The 22,878-nt window shown below is 43.4% G+C and overlaps 1 protein-coding gene across 1 annotated transcript in view; it reads right to left on the bottom strand.

Moving 5' to 3' along the window:
• The window catches only part of OXA1L (OXA1L mitochondrial inner membrane protein), a 229,417-nt gene extending 210,540 nt beyond the window's left edge, over nt 1–18,877 (bottom strand). The window contains exons 1-2 of the mRNA XM_070100618.1: nt 18,752–18,877; nt 18,058–18,203 (exon numbers count right to left, since the gene is read on the bottom strand). The gene's annotated coding sequence lies outside the window, so the exon portion shown is untranslated. The remainder of the gene's footprint in view (nt 1–18,057; nt 18,204–18,751) is intronic.
• Nucleotides 18,878–22,878: the final 4,001 nt, after the last annotated feature.

Genomic DNA, 22,878 nt, shown 5'->3' with positions numbered 1-22,878 from the left:
CCGTCATCAACACTAGATGAATCATCACACTGATAATCGTGTACAATAATAATAGCATACAGTGAGAGTTATGCAGAAAAATCTCGCAGGATTTTAAATCTTGGAGGATAATGATCCCTCTGGATTTCTTTTATTATTGGTGTTTAGAAAAAGTCACAAAACGGTGGGTGCAGCAATTCACAAATAAAATGGTCTTTCTAGAGGAAATAATAGACAACGTTTCGCTCCCTCCTGGATCACTATGTAATAATTGAGTGAGAAACAGGGTAGAAACTAGAAGACAGGTTAAGAGGGGAAGGAAAAATCTGTTCCGTAGTAGCTGTTGTAGTAGTAGCAGTAGCGATGGTAGTAGTAATACTAGCAGTACTGGTGGTAGTAGTATTAGTACTAGCAATAGTAGTACTAGCAACAGTACTAGTAATAGTAGCGTGTCTCTGGCAAGACAGTGATTGGAGTGAGTGATGAAAGTTTTTTCTTTTTCGGGCCACCCTGCCTTGGTGGGAGACTGCCGATGTATTAAAAAAATAAAAACTATTGATATTACTACTGCTGCTAGTACAGCGGCAGTGGTACTAGCAGCAGTAGTTGTAGTAATATCAGTATTTTTTATTTTTTTTATTAACACATCGGCCGTTTCCCACCTAGGCAGGGTGGCCCGAAAAAGAAAAAACTTTCATCACTCACTCCATCACTGTCTTGCCAGAGGCGCGCTTACACTACATTTATAAAACTGCAACATTAACACCCCTCCTTCAGAGTGCCGGCACTGTGCTTCCCATCTCCAGGACTCAAGTCCGGCCTGCCGGTTTCCCTGAATCTCTTCAAAAATGTTATCTTGCTTACACTCCAACAGCACGTCAAATCCTAAAAAAACATTTGTCTCCATTCGCTCGTATCTAACACGCTCGCGCATGCTTGCTGGAAGTCCAAGTCCCTCGCATGCAAAACCTCCTTTACCCCCCCCCTCCAACCTTTCATAGGCCGACCCCTACCCTGCCTTCCCTCCACTACAGATTTATACACTTTCGAAGTCATTCTATTTCGTTCTATCCTCTCTACATGTCCAAATCATCTCAATAACCCTCCTCAGTCCTCTGGATAATAGTTTTCGTAATTTCGCACCTCCTCCTAATCTCCAAAGTACGGATTCTCTGCATTATATTCACACTACACATTTCCCTCAGACATGATATCTCCACTGCCTCCAGCCTTCTTCTTGCAACATTCACAACCCATGCCTGCATTCTAGAAAGTTCAAGCTGAGGAACTTCAAGCGTTCCCAGTAATGTTTTATCGCAGTGTGTGCCGTGAAGGTTCTCTGTACATTTTCTAGGTCAGCAATATTCCAGCCTAGAAAGAACAAGCGATCTGAAGAGTGACATCATGGGCTTGGCATCCCTAGTTTTGAAGGTTCTCATTATCCATCCTGTCATTTTTCTAGCAGATGCGATTGCTACAATGTTGTGGTCTTTGAAGGCGAGATCCTCTGACGTTATCACTCCCAGGTGTTTTGCATTAGTGTTTCGTTCTGTTGTGTAGCTGGAATTTGTTTTATACTGCTCTCAACTCATTAAGCATAAACTGTGGCATGCTTGTGTCAGAAGCCAGACACAGGTATGGTAGGATTGTGGACAGTGGAGTCAGAGTGCACATGCTGTGGATTCCATCTCACATTGGTCTTCAGATGCATGATAGAATTGATAAATTGGCTAAGCTGTATGCTTTCAAAGAGGGAGTAGATTACAATCTTGGGTTGTCAGTAGCAGTTTGAGAACAATAATACGAAAAGAACTTCAACTGAATTTTATGGACTTAAGGCTCGGGGAGATTGACACCAATGAGTCCATCTATCATCATTCTATCATGCAGGTGGAGCCACATGTCTATGGTGCATCCAACAAAATAAGCAGACTCTTGGATGTCACTACCGCCCGGCTCCGGCTGGGTTACAAGTATCTTTGGCAGGTTAAATCACCACCACCAGATGTAGACCAAACGAAATGTAAACTTTGCCAGATGGACTATTGTCACACCCTGCGTCATTATGTACTGGAGTGCGATAAAATAAATGAATTTAGAAACAACTCACTCAGAAGTGTTCAAGAAATGGCTAAGTATTTTATCCACAGTGGTATATTACAGACCATTCTGGAGAAATACCCTGACTGCTAGCTGTAAATAAAGCATTACCACATGTGTGCATGCGTGCGTGTGTGTGTGTGTGTGTGTGTGTGTGTGTGTGTGTGTGTGTGTGTGTGTGTGTGTGTGTGTGTGTGTGTGTGTGTGTGTGTGTGTGTGTGTGTGTGTGTGTGTGTGTGTGTGTGTCAATCAATATTTGCACCAATAACTCACTACAGTTGTGACCGGGTGTGGAAGTGTGAATTGCTCATTACTCTAAAATTTGTTCATGATTGTAGCCATGTATAAACGTAAGTAACCATTCTTACAGTATTCATTACCTTGTACCTAGTTCAGCCATCAAAACTTTGGAGCCCAGTCCCTGGACCCATTATGTACCTCTGTAATCTTTTGACTACCGTCCACAGGATGGGTATGGGGTTCATAATAAACATATTAAACTAAACTACTCCAATAGTTTTAATTTCTTCACGTTGTTCATATCGGAATAACTGAAATTTATCATTGAACTTCATATTGTTTTCTGCCACCCTTTTAAAGATTTGGTTCATGTCCGCCTGGAGTCTTGCAGCGTCTTCAATGATGGACACTCATGCAAATTCGGGTGTCATTTGCAAAGGAAGACACGGTGCTGTGGCTGACCTATCAAAACTAAGCACTAAACCCAAGAGATATCAAATACGTAACCCCAAAATCAAGGAGACTGTTTTCAACACGAGTACATTGACACTGTTCATCAGAAATACGAATGTGTGGCAAACAAGTGTCTTTGGGTTAGTGTCCAGAGCGTTTCAAATATCAAGGTTCAAGTCACGTTAACACACAGGAACAAGACTGTGTTAGTCCCTTAGTAATTACTAAGTGACAACCATCCCCCTCCCACCAGTAACAACGAACTACTCACCCCGCAACCCCTCCACCTGCAGCCAACCCTCGACCCTTCCCCTAACGATCTCCCTCCCCACAAACAACCACTGACATCACCTCCCCTCCTCCAGGTCAATGGCTCCATTTAGCCATTGAGGTCAAGAATAGTGGCGCCACTAGTCACTCTTCTGCCATCCACCACACCATCAACACCTCTAGCCCTTCCAGTTCCATCAACCTCTGGTAATTTAAAAAACTTGATTACTCCAATTTCATGGTAATTTTTGATAGATCAGCTTTGAAAATATTTTAACAATTTTTCCTCCTATAAAATGTTGAAGGAAGCATTCTAGATACAAAGACTTCAAACTATTGCTTACTGTAGTTCGAATAATCTAGTAATGTTCATACTTTTATCTCTGCAGGCATTGTTTTGGCGTGTTGCTGCTGGTGATATCTCTGAAAGACTTGCAGCTGACCACAACGTGGACTTCACCACACAGCAGCTGACCACAACGTGGACTTCACCACACAGCAGCTGACCACAACGTGGACTTCACCACACAGCAGCTGACCACAACGTGGACTTCACCACACAGCAGCTGACCACAACGTGGACTTCACCACACAGCAGCTGACCACAACGTGGACTTCACCACACAGCAGCTGACCACAACGTGGACTTCACCACACAGCAGCTGACCACAACGTGGACTTCACCACACAGCAGCTGACCACAACGTGGACTTCACCACACAGCAGCTGACCACAACGTGGACTTCACCACACAGCAGCTGACCACAACGTGGACTTCACCACACAGCAGCTGACCACAACGTGGACTTCACCACACAGCAGCTGACCACAACGTGGACTTCACCACACAGCAGCTGACCACAACGTGGACTTCACCACACAGCAGCTGACCACAACGTGGACTTCACCACACAGCAGCTGACCACAACGTGGACTTCACCACACAGCAGCTGACCACAACGTGGACTTCACCACACAGCAGCTGACCACAACGTGGACTTCACCACACAGCAGCTGACCACAACGTGGACTTCACCACACAGCAGCTGACCACAACGTGGACTTCACCACACAGCAGCTGACCACAACGTGGACTTCACCACACAGCAGCTGACCACAACGTGGACTTCACCACACAGCAGCTGACCACAACGTGGACTTCACCACACAGCAGCTGACCACAACGTGGACTTCACCACACAGCAGCTGACCACAACGTGGACTTCACCACACAGCAGCTGACCACAACGTGGACTTCACCACACAGCAGCTGACCACAACGTGGACTTCACCACACAGCAGCTGACCACAACGTGGACTTCACCACACAGCAGCTGACCACAACGTGGACTTCACCACACAGCAGCTGACCACAACGTGGACTTCACCACACAGCAGCTGACCACAACGTGGACTTCACCACACAGCAGCTGACCACAACGTGGACTTCACCACACAGCAGCTGACCACAACGTGGACTTCACCACACAGCAGCTGACCACAACGTGGACTTCACCACACAGCAGCTGACCACAACGTGGACTTCACCACACAGCAGCTGACCACAACATGCAGAATATCTTCAACCTACAAGATTCGATGAACTTAAGAGTAATAAATGAAATGTAAAATAATTTTTTTCTTTATCACAGCAATGTTCAAGGAACACACAAGAAATAGAAAAAGGAAACAACTTTGAGACAAGCCTCAACTGCTGTATTTGTCAGCAGGACAACATTCACACAATTCGGGAGCTTTAAGCTCGGGGAAAAAAAAAAATATACCTACCCCAACCCTACTAACAATAGTCGTAATGAGGCAGATAGCCTCAATACTGCCATTATTAGTAGTTTGAGGTATGATGCATTTTGAAATCTCATGACCTGGTGTTTATATTGTTAGGAAGCAAAGTGTTGCGACACAAGGCAGAGGACAGTCGTGCACAACAGTCTTCTACCACAGACTATCAGAATAAACGCTGACACCAGACAAGGTGATCATGTCTTGTTCATTTGCTGCAGAATCCTTCTGACAATTTACCCTCCAAACTTCGTAACATACAACCTAGCCAAACCCACTCCTATTCCTTAAAGTCAATTTGCACTACTCTCCTCCGAATCAGACCCGATTGACATTCATCGACCTGTTCCCCGAGTGTTTACCGCTCCCCCCCCCATTCAAACTATTTTACATACGTGCACATTTACCCAAATAAAATTCCCAAGGTTTGATCCAATGAAGGGGATGAGTACCTGCAACAGCTTGTATCAAGATACCTTCACTAGCACAAAGACACCCCTTGGATGCCCTTCAAATTTAACATGAAGGTAGTTAGGATCATTGTTGTCTTAATGTTATTTCCCCTACTCTTCCATGTCCCTCCTAGCACACTAGGCTAACAACCAACACTATCGGTTATCTAACCAGTTGGAGGTCTGCCGTATACCAGTTTCCTCACACACAACTACGCTAGCCTGAATTAATTTCCTCACACACAACTATGCTACCCTGAATTCATAATCTACCTTACCTGACAGTTATGGCTGGCATTCTAGGCACAACCTGACGACCATTACATTCAAGCCCCTACACACTACCTCTATTTCTAACCCAGAAGGGCTAATAATCCTATTCTCACTAATAACAATCTAAATCCCCTCCCCCTAACTATACTCATCAGCATCACATGTAAGTGAATCCTTTCTGCCGACTAACGGCACTTCAGATCAGAGGTTTTCATTATTTTCATTAGCGTCAGCTGCCGGACGCGTTAAACTGCACTACTTACAAACTATCAAACCAACTGCAATTCTGAAGGCTAGAACTGAACGCCGCTTAAATTCTCCAAAATTGTGAAATTGTGTCAACTTATGAATCAAAATTTAACTCTGCGCAATTTGGCCAAAGGCATAAAATACGTAGAACACCCACCGCAACCACTACCCAAAGCCCGAAACCCACCAACATCCCCACAGAAACCACGTGCAATAACAGATTTCACACAGCTTCTGAAGGTCGTTGGTGGGTTCCCAGGCCCACAGTTCTACGTAATCTATGCCTTCAGGGGAGATTACTCTCCCCTGCTATATGCATTCATAATGCATATAGCAGATTCTCCAGTTTTATTAACCTACCTAAATATATAAAACTACTTACAATACACTTGAGAAAACCAACAATGGAAAAGCAATTCGAGACGATCTTCTGGTTTCTCTTGGGCGTATATCAAGTCAGATCAAGAGTCAAAAAGTATAACCACAAGACAGGTCGCAAAAACCATGGAAGGGGGAGGGGGGTGAAATAACAGTAGTGGTGGTACAGACAGTTGCAGTAAAAGCAGTAGTAATAACAATAGTAGTGTATGTAGTACTGGTAGGATTTGCGGTAATACCTATGGTGGTGATAATGCTAATGGTCGTTGTATTAGTACTGATAATAATACAAGTGTTGGTAGTCAGTTTAGCAGTAAGTCCTGGAAGTAGTGGAGGTAGTACTAACATTAATAGTAGTAATAGTAACAATATTCGTAGCTAAAATAGCGTCAGGAGAAAAAAAAAATGGGGAAACTGCGACAACCTTCAATAATAAAGTTCAACAGAAGCTTACAACAGACATGAAAAGAAACCCCAATATTCCTGTTGGCCAATGCTAGGTAAGAAATTAGCAATAAATAAAAAGTCTGGCTCAGAGACTGACCATACTTGAGCAAGGATGGAGGGTAGAGCTCAAAATTAACTCGACAATTTAGTCTCCAAGACTGCTGTCACCTCTGTCATCAACAGAAAAAGCCTACTCCCCAAGTGAAACATTTCATAAATAATGATACCTGTCACAATGTCTCTTACCAACTTCATAATGCACACCAGTTATAATGTGAAATCTGGTCCAGGAAAAAAAGTACCAAAACTAAGGCCAGGTGCAGTCGAAAGTGGTCTCAAAAAAAAAAAGTTAAACCAAAACGTCTAAACTTTCATCTCCAAGTGTCAGTTTTGTGAACTTGCTAAACAAAGCAACATTAGACTTACCAAAGACAAATTACGTAGAACCCTCACCGCAACCACTACTCAAAGATCGGAACCAACTAACATCCCCTTAGAAACTATGTGCAAAAACAGATTCCACACAGCTTCTGAAGGTCGTTGGTGGGTTCCAAGGCTCACAGTTCTACGTACACTATGTCTTCGGGAAAGATTACTCTCCCTTGCTATATGCATTCATAATGCATATAGCAGATTTCCAGTTCTATACCTTACATATCCTACTTAACATCACCTAATTCTATAAGTTATTTTGAAAGAAACTAAATAATTGAAGACCTACAAAGTGTTACATATATACATCACAACAATGCAACATACTCCACGTACAAGCTTTACTAATTTGAAGAGCAGTGGCAGCGCAAGGGAAGATGAAGGGAGGTAAAGGTAAGATCAAGCGTGTCTAAGATCAAGGGGGTCTAGGGAAGATCAAGGGGGGTCTAGGTAAGATCAAGGGGGTCTAAAAATCAAGGGGGTCTAAGATCAAGCGGGGTCTAGGTAAGATCAAGGGGGGTCTAGGTAAGATCAAGGGGCGTCTAGGTAAGATCAAGGGGCGTCTAGGTAAGATCAAGGGGGTCTAGGTAAGATCAAGGGGGCTCTAGGGAAGATCAAGAGGGCTCTAGGGAAGATCAAGGGGGTCTAGGTAAGATCAAGGGGGTCTAGGTAAGATCAAGGGGGTCTAGGTAAGATCAAGGGGGTCTAGGGAAGATCAAGGGGGTCTAGGGAAGATCAAGGGGGTCTAGGAAAGATCAAGGGGGTCTAGGAAAGATCAAGGGGGTCTAGGGAAGATCAAGGGGGTCTAAAAATCAAGGGGGTCTAAGATCAAGCGGGGTCTAGGTAAGATCAAGGGGGGTCTAGGTAAGATCAAGGGGCGTCTAGGTAAGATCAAGGGGCGTCTAGGTAAGATCAAGGGGGTCTAGGTAAGATCAAGGGGGCTCGAGGGAAGATCAAGGGGGTCTAGGTAAGATCAAGGGGGTCTAGGTAAGATCAAGAGGGTCTAGGGAAGATCAAGGGAGGTCTAGGGAAGATCAAGGGGGTCTAGGGAAGATCGAGGGGGTCTAGGGAAGATCAAGGGGGTCTAGGGAAGATCAAGGGGGTCTAGGGAAGATCAAGGAGGTCTAGGGAAGATCGAGGGGGTCTAGGGAAGATCAAGGCGGTCTAGGGAAGATCAAGGGGGTCTAGGGAAGATCAAGGGGGGTCTAGGGAAGATCAAGGGGGGTCTAGGTAAGATCAAGGGGGTCTAGGGAAGATCAAGGGGGCTCTAGGGAAGATCAAGGGGGTCTAGGTAAGATCAAGGGGGTCTAGGTAAGATCAAGGGGGTCTAGGTAAGATCAAGGGGGTCTAGGTAAGATCAAGGGGGTCTAGGGAAGATCAAGAGGGTCTAGGGAAGATCAAGGGGGGTCTAGGGAAGATCAAGGGGGTCTAGGGAAGATCAATGGGGTCTAGGGAAGATCAAAGGGGTCTAGGGAAGATCAAGGGGGGTCTAGGTAAGATCAAGGGGGGTCTAGGTAAGATCAAGGGGGGTCTAAGTAAGATCAAGGGGATCTAGGTAAGATCAATGGGGTCTAGGTAAGATCAAGGGGGTCTAGATAAGATCAAGGGGGTCTAGGTAAGATCAAGGGGCGTCTAGGTAAGATCAAGGGGCGTCTAGGTAAGATCAAGGGGGGTCTAGGTAAGATCAAGGGGGCTCTAGGGAAGATCAAGGGGGCTCTAGGGAAGATCAAGGGGGTCTAGGTAAGATCAAGGGGTTCTAGTTAAGATCAAGGGGGTCTAGGTAAGATCAAGGGGGTCTAGGGAAGATCAAGAGGGTCTAGGGAAGATCAAGGGGGGTCTAGGGAAGATCAAGGGGGTCTAGGGAAGATCAAGGGGGTCTAGGGAAGATCAAGGGGGTCTAGGTAAGATCAAGGGGGTCTAGGTAAGATCAAGGGGGTCTAGGTAAGATCAAGAGGGTCTAGGGAAGATCACGGGGGGTCTAGGGAAGACCAAGGGGGTCTAGGGAAGATCAAGGGGGTCTAGGGAAGATCAAAGGGGTCTAGGGAAGATCAAGGGGGTCTAGGGAAGATCAAGGGGGTCTAGGGAAGATCAAGGGGGGTCTAGGTAAGATCAAGGGGGGTCTAGGTAAGATCAAGGGGGGTCTAGGTAAGATCAAGGGTGTCTAGGTAAGATCAAGGGTGTCTAGGTAAGATCAAGGGGTAGGTAAGATCAAGGGGGTCTAGGTAAGATCAGGGGAGGTCTAGGTAAGATCAAGGGAGGTCTAGGTAAGATCAAGGGGGTCTAGATAAGATCAAGGGGGTCTAGATAAGATCAAGGGGGTCTAGGTAAGATCAAGGGGGGTCTAGGTAAATCAAAGGGGGTCTAGGTAAGATCAAGGGGGGCCTAGGTAAGATCAAGGGGGTATACATAAGATCAAGGGGGGTCTAGGTAAATGAAAGGGAATCTAGTAAGATCAAGGGAGTCTAGGTAAGATCAAGGGGGGTCTAGATAAGATCAAGGGGGCCTAGGTAAGATCAAGGGGGGTATAGGTAAGATCAAGGGGGGTCTAGGTAAGATCAAGGGGGGCCTAGGTAAGATCAAGGTAGTCTGGGTAAGATCAAGGGGGTCTAGATAAGATCAAGGGGGGTCTAGATAAGATCAAGGGGGGACTAGGTAACGCGTCAGCGTTAAACCATACCCCCGGCCGGGATTGAACCCGCGGTCATAGAGTCTCAAAACTCCAGCCCGTCGCGCTAACCACTAGACCAGCCAGCCACAATAAGATTCATCCAACTAGGTATATTTCTACACCATAGGAAGGTTAGCACAGGCACCTCTGTGGTCACAGAGGTGCCTGTGCTAACCTTCCTATGGTGTAGAAATATACCTAGTTGGATGAATCTTATTGTGGCTGGCTGGTCTAGTGGTTAGCGCGACGGGCTGGAGTTTTGAGACTCTATGACCGCGGGTTCAATCCCGGCCGGGGGTATGGTTTATTTGCAATCGTGTCATTACGATTTCTTAAGTCATGTTGACGGCAGTGAAGGGACTTGAGCTAGAGTTCGTCACGGCCACGCTAGCTGGAGATTCGTCTGTAAAAACTTGCATTTGTGGTCACAGAGGTGCCTGTGCTAACCTTCCTATGGTGTAAAAATATACCTAGTTGGATGAATCTTATTGTGGCTGGCTGGTCTAGTGGTTAGCGCGACGGGCTGGAGTTTTGAGACTCTATGACCGCGGGTTCAATCCCGGCCGGGGGTATGGTTTATTTGCAATCGTGTCATTACGATTTCTTAAGTCACGTCAGCGTTAAACTGCACTACTTACAAACTATCAAACCAACCAATTCTGAAGGCTAGAACTGAACGCCGCTTAAATTCTCCAAAATTGTGAAATTGTGTCAACTTATGAATCAAAATTTAACTCTGCGCAATTTGGCCAAAGGCATAAAATACGTAGAACACCCACCCCAACCACTACCCAAAGCCCGAAACCCACCAACATCCCCACAGAAACCACGTGCAATAACAGATTTCACACAGCTTCTGAAGGTCGTTGGTGGGTTCCCAGGCCCACAGTTCTACGTAATCTATGCCTTCGGGGGAGATTACTCTCCCCTGCTATATGCATTCATAATGCATATAGCAGATTCTCCAGTTTTATTAACCTACCTAAATATATAAAACTATTTACAATATACTTGAGAAAACCAACAATGGAAAAGCAATTCGAGACGATATTTTGGTTTCTCTTGGGCGAATATCAAGTCAGATCAAGAGTTAAAAAGCATAACCACAAGACAGGTCGCAAAAACCATGGAGGGGGAGGGGGGTGAAATTACAGTAGTGGTGGTATAGACAATTGCAGTAAAAGCAGTAGTAATAACAATAGTAGTGTATGTAGTACTGGTAGGATTTGCGGTAATACCAATGGTGGTGATAATGCTAATGGTCGTTGTATTAGTACTGATAATGATACAAGTGTTGGTAGTCAGTTTAGCAGTAAGTCCTGGAGGTAGTACTAACATTAATAGTAGTAATAGTAACAATATTCGTAGCTGAAATAGCGTCAGGAGAAAAAAAAAATTGGGGAAACTGCGACAACCTTCAATAATAAAGTTCAACAGAAGCTTACAACAGACATGAAAAGAAACCCCAATATTCCTGTTGGCCAATGCTAGGTAAGAAATTAGCAATAAATAAAAAGTCTGGCTCAGAGACTGACCATACTTGAGCAAGGATGGAGGGTAGAGCTCAAAATTAACTCGACAATTTAGTCTCCAAGACTGCTGTCACCTCTGTCATCAACAGAAAAAGCTTACTCCCCAAGTGAAACATTTCATAAATAATGATACCTGTCACAATGTCTCTTACCAACTTCATAATGCACACCAGTTATAATGTGAAATCTGGTCCAGGAAAAAAAGTACCAAAACTAAGGCCAGGTGCAGTCGAAAGTGGTCTCAAAAAAAAAAAAAGTTAAACCAAAACGTCTAAACTTTCCTCTCCAAGTGTCAGTTTTGTGAACTTGCTAAACAAAGCAACATTAGACTTACCAAAGACAAATTACGTAGAACCCTCACCGCAACCACTACTCAAAGATCGGAACCAAGTAACATCCCCTTAGAAACTATGTGCAAAAACAGATTCCACACAGCTTCTGAAGGCCGTTGGTGGGTTCCAAGGCTCACAGTTCTACGTACACTATGTCTTCGGGAAAGATTACTCTCCCTTGCTATATGCATTCATAATGCATATAGCAGATTTTCCAGTTCTATACCTTACATATCCTACTTAACAGCACCTAATTCTATAAGTTATTTTGAAAGAAACTAAATAATTGTAGACCTACAAAGTGTTACATATATACATCACAACAATGCAACATACTCCACGTACAAGCTTTACTAATTTGAAGAGCAGTGGCAGCGCAAGGGAAGATGAAGGGAGGTAAAGGTAAGATCAAGCGTGTCTAAGATCAAGGGGGGTCTAGGGAAGATCAAGGGGGTCTAGGGAAGATCAAGGGGGTCTAGGGAAGATCAAGGGGGTCTAGGTAAGATCAAGGGGGTCTAGGTAAGATCAAGGGGGTCTAGGTAAGATCAAGGGGGTCTAAAAATCAAGGGGGTCTAAGATCAAGCGGGGTCTAGGTAAGATCAAGGGGGGTCTAGGTAAGATCAAGGGGCGTCTAGGTAAGATCAAGGGGGGTCTAGGTAAGATAAAGGGGGTCTAGGGAAGATCAAGGGGGTCTAAAGAAGATCAAGGGGGTCTAGGTAAGATCAAGGGGGTATAGGTAAGATCAAGGGGGTCTAGGGAAGATCAAGGGGGTCTAGGTAAGATCAAGGGGGTCTAGGTAAGATCAAGGGGGTATAGGTAAGATCAAGGGGGGTCTAGGGAAGATCAAGGGGGTCTAGGGAAGATCAAGGGGGGTCTAGGTAAGATCAAGGGGGGTCTAGGTAAGATCAAGGGGGGTCTAGGTAAGATCAAGGGGGACTAGGTAAGATCAAGGGGTAGGTAAGATCAAGGGGTAGGTAAGATCAAGGGGTAGGTAAGATCAAGGGGTAGGTAAGATCAAGGGGTAGGTAAGATCAAGGGGTAGGTAAGGTCAAGGGGTAGGTAAGATCAAGGGGTAGGTAAGATCAAGAGGATCTAGGTAAGATCAAGGGAGGTCTAGGTAAGATCAAGGGAGGTCTAGGTAAGATCAAGGGGGTCTAGATAAGATCAAGGGGATCAAGGGGGTTCTAGGTAAGATCAAGGGGGTCTAGGTAAGATCAAGGGGTAGGTAAGATCAAGGGGGGTCTAGGTAAGATCAAGGGAGGTCTAGGTAAGATCAAGGGAGGTCTAGGTAAGATCAAAAAGGTCTAGGTAAGATCAAGGGGGTCTAGATAAGATCAAGGGGGTCTAGGTAAGATCAAGGGGGGTCTAGGTAAATCAAAGGGGGTCTAGGTAAGATCAAGAGGGGCCTAGGTAAGATCAAGGGGGTTCTAGGTAAGATCAAAGGGGTCTAGGTAAGATCAAGGGGTAGGTAAGATCAAGGTGTAGGTAAGATCAAGGGGGTCTAGGTAAGATCAAGGGAGGTCTAGGTAAGATCAAGGGAGGTCTAGGTAAGATCAAGGGAGGTCTAGGTAAGATCAAGGGGGTCTAGATAAGATCAAGGGGGTCTAGATAAGATCAAGGGGGTCTAGGTAAGATCAAGGGGGGTCTAGGTAAATCAAAGGGGGTCTAGGTAAGATCAAGGGGGGCCTAGGTAAGATCAAGGGGGTCTAGATAAGATCAAGGGGGGTCTAGGTAAATGAAAGGGAATCTAGTAAGATCAAGGGGGTCTAGGTAAGATCAAGGGGGGTCTAGATAAGATCAAGGGGGCCTAGGTAAGATCAAGGGGGGTCTAGGTAAGATCAAGGGGGGTCTAGGTAAGATCAAGGGGGGCCTAGGTAAGATCAAGGGAGTCTAGGTAAGATCAAGGGGGTCTAGATAAGATCAAGGGGGGTCTAGATAAGATCAAGGGGGGACTAGGTAACGCGTCAGCGTTAAACTGCACTACTTACAAACTATCAAACCAACCAATTCTGAAGGCTAGAACTGAACGCCGCTTAAATTCTCCAAAATTGTGAAATTGTGTCAACTTATGAATCAAAATTTAACTCTGCGCAATTTGGCCAAAGGCATAAAATACGTAGAACACCCACCCCAACCACTACCCAAAGCCCGAAACCCACCAACATCCCCACAGAAACCACGTGCAATAACAGATTTCACACAGCTTCTGAAGGTCGTTGGTGGGTTCCCAGGCCCACAGTTCTACGTAATCTATGCCTTCGGGGGAGATTACTCTCCCCTGCTATATGCATTCATAATGCATATAGCAGATTCTCCAGTTTTATTAACCTACCTAAATATATAAAACTACTTACAATATACTTGAGAAAACCAACAATGGAAAAGCAATTCGAGACGATATTTTGGTTTCTCTTGGGCGAATATCAAGTCAGATCAAGAGTTAAAAAGCATAACCACAAGACAGGTCGCAAAAACCATGGAGGGGGAGGGGGGTGAAATTACAGTAGTGGTGGTATAGACAATTGCAGTAAAAGCAGTAGTAATAACAATAGTAGTGTATGTAGTACTGGTAGGATTTGCGGTAATACCAATGGTGGTGATAATGCTAATGGTCGTTGTATTAGTACTGATAATGATACAAGTGTTGGTAGTCAGTTTAGCAGTAAGTCCTGGAGGTAGTACTAACATTAATAGTAGTAATAGTAACAATATTCGTAGCTGAAATAGCGTCAGGAGAAAAAAAAAATTGGGGAAACTGCGACAACCTTCAATAATAAAGTTCAACAGAAGCTTACAACAGACATGAAAAGAAACCCCAATATTCCTGTTGGCCAATGCTAGGTAAAAAATTAGCAATAAATAAAAAGTCTGGCTCAGAGACTGACCATACTTGAGCAAGGATGGAGGGTAGAGCTCAAAATTAACTCGACAATTTAGTCTCCAAGACTGCTGTCACCTCTGTCATCAACAGAAAAAGCTTACTCCCCAAGTGAAACATTTCATAAATAATGATACCTGTCACAATGTCTCTTACCAACTTCATAATGCACACCAGTTATAATGTGAAATCTGGTCCAGGAAAAAAAGTACCAAAACTAAGGCCAGGTGCAGTCGAAAGTGGTCTCAAAAAAAAAAAAGTTAAACCAAAACGTCTAAACTTTCCTCTCCAAGTGTCAGTTTTGTGAACTTGCTAAACAAAGCAACATTAGACTTACCAAAGACAAATTACGTAGAACCCTCACCGCAACCACTACTCAAAGATCAGAACCAAGTAACATCCCCTTAGAAACTATGTGCAAAAACAGATTCCACACAGCTTCTGAAGGTCGTTGGTGGGTTCCAAGGCTCACAGTTCTACGTACACTATGTCTTCGGGGAAGATTACTCTCCCTTGCTATATGCATCCATAATGCATATAGCAGATTTTCCAGTTCTATACCTTACATATCCTACTTAACACCACCTAATTCTTTAAGTTATTTTGATAGAAACTAAATAATTGTAGACCTACAAAGTGTTACATATATACATCACAACAATGCAACATACTCCACGTACAAGCTTTAATAATTTGAAGAGCAGTGGCAGCGCAAGGGAAGATGAAGGGAGGTAAAGGTAAGATCAAGCGTGTCTAAGATCAAGGGGGTCTAGGGAAGATCAAGGGGGTCTAAGATCAAGAGGGGTCTAGGTAAGATCAAGGGGGTCTAGGGAAGATTAAGGGGGGTCTAGGTAAGATCAAGGGGGTCTAGGGAAGATTAAGGGGGGTCTAGGGAAGATCAAGGGGGTCTAGGAAAGATCAAGGGGGTCTAGGTAAGATCAAGGGGGTCTAAAAATCAAGGGGGTCTAAGATCACGTGGGGTCTAGGTAAGATCAAGATGGGTCGAGGTAAGATCAAGGGGGGTCTAGGTAAGGTCAAGGGGTCTAGGTAAGATCAAGGGGGTCTAGGTAAGATCAAGAGGGGTCTAAGTAAGATCAAAGGGGTCTAGGTAAGATCAAGGGAGGTCTAGGTAAGATCAAGGGGGTCTAGGTAAGATCAAAAAGGGTGTAGGTAAGATCAAGGGGGTCTAGGTAAGATCAATGGGGGTCTAGGTAAGATCAAGGGGGTTTAGGTAAGATCAAGGGGGGTCTAGATAAGATAAGGGGGGCCTAGGTAAGATCAAGGGTCTAGGTAAGATCAAGGGGGGTCTAGGCAAGATCAAGGGGGGTCTAGGTAAATCAAAGGGGGTCTAGGTAAGATCAAGGGGGGGTCTAGGTAAGATCAAGGGGGGGTCTAGGTAAGATCAATCAGCCTACAAAGTCTCTGTAAATATATACGGTATAACTCAATTTCAAAACGAATGCTACCCCCCCCCCAGACGCTCTAACACAGGCTCTGGAGTCGTAAGCGCTAAACTAGTAAGGCTATGCTACTGAAAATATTTTTGGGACTTCAAAGCATAAAATTGCTTGGCCAGGCCCTCTACAACACTATTGAAAATATTAAGATGTAGTCAGTTCCACATTTCTGAGGAATTATTGATTTCTCCGGCTATAATATATGCTGCCCAAGGAAAATTTATCCTGTTATGTGAAGCTAAAACTTTGGTCGTGTAGTTTTAAAAACAGGTTAGACAAATGAGTGGTTGAGTTAGACCTGCCTAACATGGGCCAATAGGCCTGCTTCAGTGCTCCTTTACGTTTTATGCCTGAGCCTCAAAAGAGGTTCCTTGACGCTGGTGAGGGGCTCTTGATCTAGAGAATTGGATCTGTGCTCCTGTTCCCTGAATTGAACCTGAATACCTTCCATCCCTCCCCACATGCGCTGTATAATCCTACGGGTTTAGCGCTCCCCATGATTATAATAATCTTACGTCTTAATGGATATGCCTGATTTAATAGGCTTTCCTCACACCCGGCATCAAGACCTCTACTGTGGAAAATAATTTCCCAATATTATGCTGTGTAAATAAACTTGATTAAAAGTGTATTTTTAAAAGAAGAGAATGGAGCCGACAGGGAGGCTCTGCGCCTGCGCAAGGGACACTCGCCATTGTTGTTTGAATGGAGTAACAGACGTTAAATGTAATGGGAAGAATTTTTCGTGCTCTAGAGGTTAAAATTGGGCTGACAACTCTCAAATAGGAGGCGAAATTGTTGGATGTGCATTCCTGCATAATTTGAGTATCAGGCGACTGGACAAGACAGCTCCAGAAACCTCAGATAAGTCTGTTTATGTTTAATTCTGGCCAGTATTTTCATAAATTTAGACAGTGAGGTTTTCTGAGTATGATACACCTTAATCTCCAGTCAAATTGGTGAGTGATTTTAAGATATTCTTCTGTTATGTAAATGCGTTTATATATAATCATTTTTTAATTTAATATACAGTCCACAAAATTATATATTTACCAGCAATCCTGGTGATACACATTTCATTTGTAATTAATAGGTCCAGAGCAACTTGTGGATATGACAGTGGTAGGTATCGAAGGGGGACATTTTTTGCGACCTAGGTGTCCCAAATTCCTACTTGTCTAACTGATAAATAATAATTATCTTTGTTCATTTACTGTTATGTACATAATGATACATTCAGAAAAATGCAATTTTCCACATCTACCATTACACTCGCAACACTAAACTATCTCAGTATAATTATTAACCCGGTAGATTAACAGTTACACAATCAAGTCAAGGTGACATTATCGCATTTTCATCAGGGTATTTATACTCCTCCAGGATGCGAGCCCTACCAGTAGGTCTACTGCAGAGTTCCTCCTTTATGTGAATAGTGCCAATGAATATAAGGGAACATGCCCACTTGTGCCTGGGATCAAATCCCTGTTCTTCAGTTGACGCCACTACTAACTGAGCCATGATATATCACTTACACATTCCATCTCTGCTTACTACAATCTTGCAGGATGGGTATAGACTACATAATAAAAATAATGCACTAACTAAAACTTCCTAAAATCTAATGAGTCTTCAGTTCTAAGCTTTACAACCCATTTCCCCTCAAGGAAGGTTCCTTGATGTTGGTGAGGGGCTCTTGATTTAGGGAATTGGATCTGTGCTCCAGTTCCCCGAATTAAGCCTGAATGCCTTCCACATCCCCCCCCAGGCGCTGTATAATCCTCCGGGTTTAGCGCTTCCCCCTTGATTATAATAATAATACAACCCATTTCTCCAATTTTTATTTCCACCCCAAAGTAACCTATAGAATACATTCGCTATTTCCTGGAAAGAGATTTCATCTCTCATCACGGGAGAAGCTAGTAGTTCCCACTAAGCTACTTTTAGATATCAATTGCTCACAATCTTTCCTATACTTCCCCCACCACCTTCCCACCTAATGCAATTACTATCTGCTTCAATAACTAAACTTTAGTGGACTTATAACCTGGAAATACCTTACAAGTGGGCCCCCGCCCACCTCTGACGACGTCTCCAGCTGTTGCATCTCCACATACCTTAAGTAACCCTCTCCAGGTATAACAATGTTATGGGTCAGACCATTTACTAGTGTGGTTGTCTCCACCCCTCAGACTGGTTAAGGTTGCTGTTGATCAATGTTGCAACACACACAGCCAGGCACAACACTCCTCAGTTACCACACCTGAAACAAAACACATTCGGATTATAACCATGAACATTACACACATTTATAGGCAAACATTACCATGTAATATAAACTAGTAACATTACTGCCTGACTGATATACCCATTAATGTTTGACGCAGTAAGTAAAGCTATCTTTTTCTTTAGTAATTATTTCTTTCACATAAACCTGATGACTAACATTTTGTTTACACGTTAGTTATCTGGATCACAAGGCGCAAGTTCCTTGAATCAAGAGACCTTCACTAAGTTATTTTTCAACAATGGAAAAAAATAGCCCAGAACTGGATACACCATTATGGGTTATGTAACGCCTAGTGTGAGAGTTATTGTTTGATCAGAGGAAGGGGAGCAGCTCCAGTTCCTCGTATCAAAACCCCTTCACTAAGGTCAATCGCTTCCCCTCCCCCCGAAGACATTAGATCCCAACGAAAATTAAGACTTATAAAATATTAATAATTTGGGTGACCAAACTGGTGGTGGGGAACAGGAGCTGCAGCTTAGCTCTGCTGTTGTACTGACAAATACGTCACCAGAAATACTTACGTTATTTAGATGTATTGAAAGGATGAGGAAGCGGTTAAGCCGGCGAGATGGCAGGAGGAGCAGCAGCACGTCTCTCCTGTACGATCACTGAAGTTCAATTGACTTTTAGTAACCTTGAGGTTGGTCACTGTCCTGACCTTCTCTATAACACCATCACTGATAACCTGACTAACTCTGACTACCACCACTAGATGGCACTACTACACCACCACTAGATGGCACTATTACACCATCACTATCACTACTACTCATGGTGGAGCGCTCAACCCGTGGGGGTCATGGACCACCTGGAAGGATAAGTTCACTCCCAGGTGGCATAGATCACATTCCTTGGATGTGATCTATGCCACCACCACCTTCAAGGAACCTCCCTCAAGGTCACCACTCTCACCACCAGAGGCGCTGAACTCCACTACTATTGTACCACTAGTACTCTACATGAATATACCTGGAGAGGGCTTCGATGGTCAACGCCCCCGCGGCCCGGTCAGGGCCGGATTTACACCTTAGGGGCCAGGGGCACTTTAGGCTTGGGGGCCCTCAACATGGAAATTAAATTGAATTACAAATAAGAAATGAATTAATTATAATCATGGGGCGCGCTAAACCCGTAGGATTGTACAGCGCACGTGGGGGGATAGAAGGTATTCAGGTTCAAGTCAGGGAACCGGAGCACAGATCCAATTCCCTAGATCAAGAGCCCAGCATCAAGGAACCTCCCTTGAGGGGAGAAATTAACTAAAATGAAGAACAAACAACAGTTTTCGAGAAATATATGTTAGGTCTCGAAGAAAACTTCCAATTTTATTTTTCTCAATTTTATTGACTTTAAGAATATCTTTGACTATAATTTTCACTTTGTAATATATTCCATCTACACTATATAATGATTACTGATGTGTATTTATTTATATCTTTGGTGTCACGCTTTCCGTGTCTATCTATATGGTGGCAATTGACCAGAAGGTGGCCCGGTGGCCTGGTGGCTAAAGCTCCCGCTTCACACACGGAGGGCCCGGGTTCGATTCCCTGCGGGTGGAAACATTTCGACACGTTTCCTTACACCTGTTGTCCTGTTCACCTAGCAGCAAATAGGTACCTGGGTGTTAGTCGACTGGTGTGGGTCGCATCCTGGGGGACAAGATTAAGGACCCCAATGGAAATAAGTTAGACAGTCCTCGATGACGCACTGACTTTCTTGGGTTATCCTGGGTGGCTAACCCTCCGGGGTTAAAAATCCGAACGAAATCTTATCTTATCTCTTAAGGACTCATGGTTTTCTCTGACAGGAAACAACATGACTGGGTCTGAATCACATGGTGGTGCTTCACTGTCCATGTCTACACAAGTGTCTGTAGAATGTGGTTGTGGTGATTCATCACTTTTACTATCTTGATTTGGTATGTTCTTTTTATTTTCTGCAGATGTACTTGGGAATGCGACCTAGAAAATGTACAGAGAACTTTCACGGCGCGCATAACGGAGATAAAACACCTCAGTTACTGGGAGCGCTTGAGGTTTCTAAACCTGTATTCCCTGGAACGCAGGAGGGAGAGATACATGATTATATACACCTGGAAAATCCTAGAGGGACTAGTACCGAACTTGCTCACGAAAATCACTCACTACGAAAGCAAAAGACTTGGCAGACGATGCACCATCCCCCCAATGAAAAGCAGGGGTGTCACTAGCACGTTAAGAGACCATACAATAAGTGTCAGGGGCCCGAGACTGTTCAACTGCCTCCCAGCATACATAAGGGGGATTACCAACAGACCCCTGGCAGTCTTCAAGCTGGCACTGGACAAGCACCTAAAGTCAGTTCCTGATCAGCCGGGCTGTGGGTCGTACGTTGGTTTGCGTGCAGCCAGCAGCAACAGCCTGGTTGATCAGGGGCTGATCCACCAGGAGGCCTGGTCACAGACCGGGCCGCGGGGGCGTTGACCCCCGAAACTCTCTCCAGGTAATGCGGGTGGATCCTCAGAAGAACATCATCTGGTAATGATACTGATTCTTCATTACTAGCTTCTATGTTTTCCACTACAGAAGCAGAGAAAAATTCTGTAAAGCGTTTTGTCTTTGCCAAGAATGTAGCATTTCCTTTGCTTGATTCTTTGGAAATCTTTCTTTTCTGAGCTTCTGACAATAGAATTTTCTGTGGCATACTGGGTCCTCTGAAAAAGCAAATATTCAGATTTTTTGACATTTAATGACAATGTAGTTAATGACACACACACACACACACACACACACACACACACACACACACACACACACACATACACACACACACACACACATATATATATATATATATATATATATATATATATATATATATATATATAAAATATATATATAAATATATATATATATATATATCCAATAAGATGACAGCAAACAGGTGATATCACAATATGCAGAACAACCACTGTTAAAAAATAACGAAATTCCAATTGCTTTCATGACTTCTCACAAAAGCGCTTGGAATTTTGCTATTTTATCACAGTGGGTGTTCTGCATATATATATATATATATATATATATATATATATATATATATATATATATATATATATATATATATATATATATATATGTCGTGCCGAATAGGCAGAACTTGCCATCTTGGCTTAAATAGCAACGCTCATCTTGCCATATAGGACAAGCGAAAATTTGTGTATGCAATAATTTCGCCAAAATCATCCTGAATTTAACGAAAAAAATATTTTTCACTCTGTTTGTTTAGTATTAAATTATTGTAAACAAATCTAAAATATATTTAGTTGGGTTAGGCTAAAATAAATTGTTCCTGTTATAATAAGGTTAGGTAAGTTTTCTAAGATTCTTTTGGTGCAAAATTATAAATTTTTACATCAACATTAATGAAAAAAAATATATATCTTTAAACGTATAAGAGAAAATTTCAGAAAGGACTTAATTTTAAATGAGTTATCGCTAATTGACCAGTTTTACATATTCGGCACGACATATATATATATATATATATATATATATATATATATATATATATATATATATATATATATATATATATATATATATATATATATATATATATATATATAAACGTATGTATGTGTGTGTGTGTGTGTGTGTGTGTGTTTTCGGATGTGTATGCGTGTGTAAGATGTAACTGTAAAACGATGATATATCACGAACCTTCGTGAGCAACACACAGATCTAAAACACGGACACCACTGCCCCTCACCATTGCTTAGGCCTAAAAATCGGTCGACGAACACAGACACATATATATCCCCAGGCCACCAATTGATTCATTGGTCATTGACCTCTACACTGACACTAACCAGAAATAGCCCTTCTGAGGTCGACATAGCCAATCAAAGGCATACACACAATAGCTACCTCGCACACACAGACACACACGCGCGTGCACCCTGGTCACCTCTAACCTCATGCTCTAAACTGATGCTAACCAGACATAGTCAAGTTTTTCAAATGGAGAGGGGAAGGGCACCCTTTCTTTTTATTTTCTGATGCCCCCACACACTTTTTTGTTAATTCCTTTTATTAATTAAACAAATTTTTTTATTATTGCATCTTGTTATAAAGGCAGTCCTTCGTCTGGGGGGGGTCCCTCTGGCAGGGAGGCCAGGGGCGGTTGTCCCTTTTGCCCCCTTATAAATCCGGCCCTGGTAGTAATGCTAGTAGCAGTAGCAGTGATAGTAGCAATAACAGCAGTAGCAGTAATAGCAGTAGTGGTAGTAGTAGTAGTAGTATTAGTATTAGTAGTAGTAGTAGTGGTAGTAGTAGTAGCAGTAATAGTAGCAGTAGTAGTAGTAGTAGTAGGAGCAATAGTAGAAGCAGTAGTAGTAGTAGTAGTACTGCTGGTTTTATGGCGTGACAAGGAGTGTAACAGGTCACCTTTCTTAGTGTCATAAAAACCAGTAGTCCTGCTGGTCTACAGCAGGACTACTGGTCTGCAGCAGGTCTTCTTTTCTGCAGCAGGTCTACTGGTCTGCAGCAGGTCTACTGGTCTGCAGCAGGTCTACTGGTCTGCAGCAGGTCTACTGGTCTGCAGCAGATCTAATACATTGCAACAGATTGTAATAAAGTTGGTAGAATTACCGACAATATGTAAA

This window comes from Cherax quadricarinatus, chromosome 73 (genome assembly GCF_038502225.1).
Source record: "Cherax quadricarinatus isolate ZL_2023a chromosome 73, ASM3850222v1, whole genome shotgun sequence".
Classification (NCBI taxonomy): domain Eukaryota; kingdom Metazoa; phylum Arthropoda; class Malacostraca; order Decapoda; family Parastacidae; genus Cherax; species Cherax quadricarinatus.
This window is presented reverse-complemented; position numbering and strand designations above follow the sequence as displayed.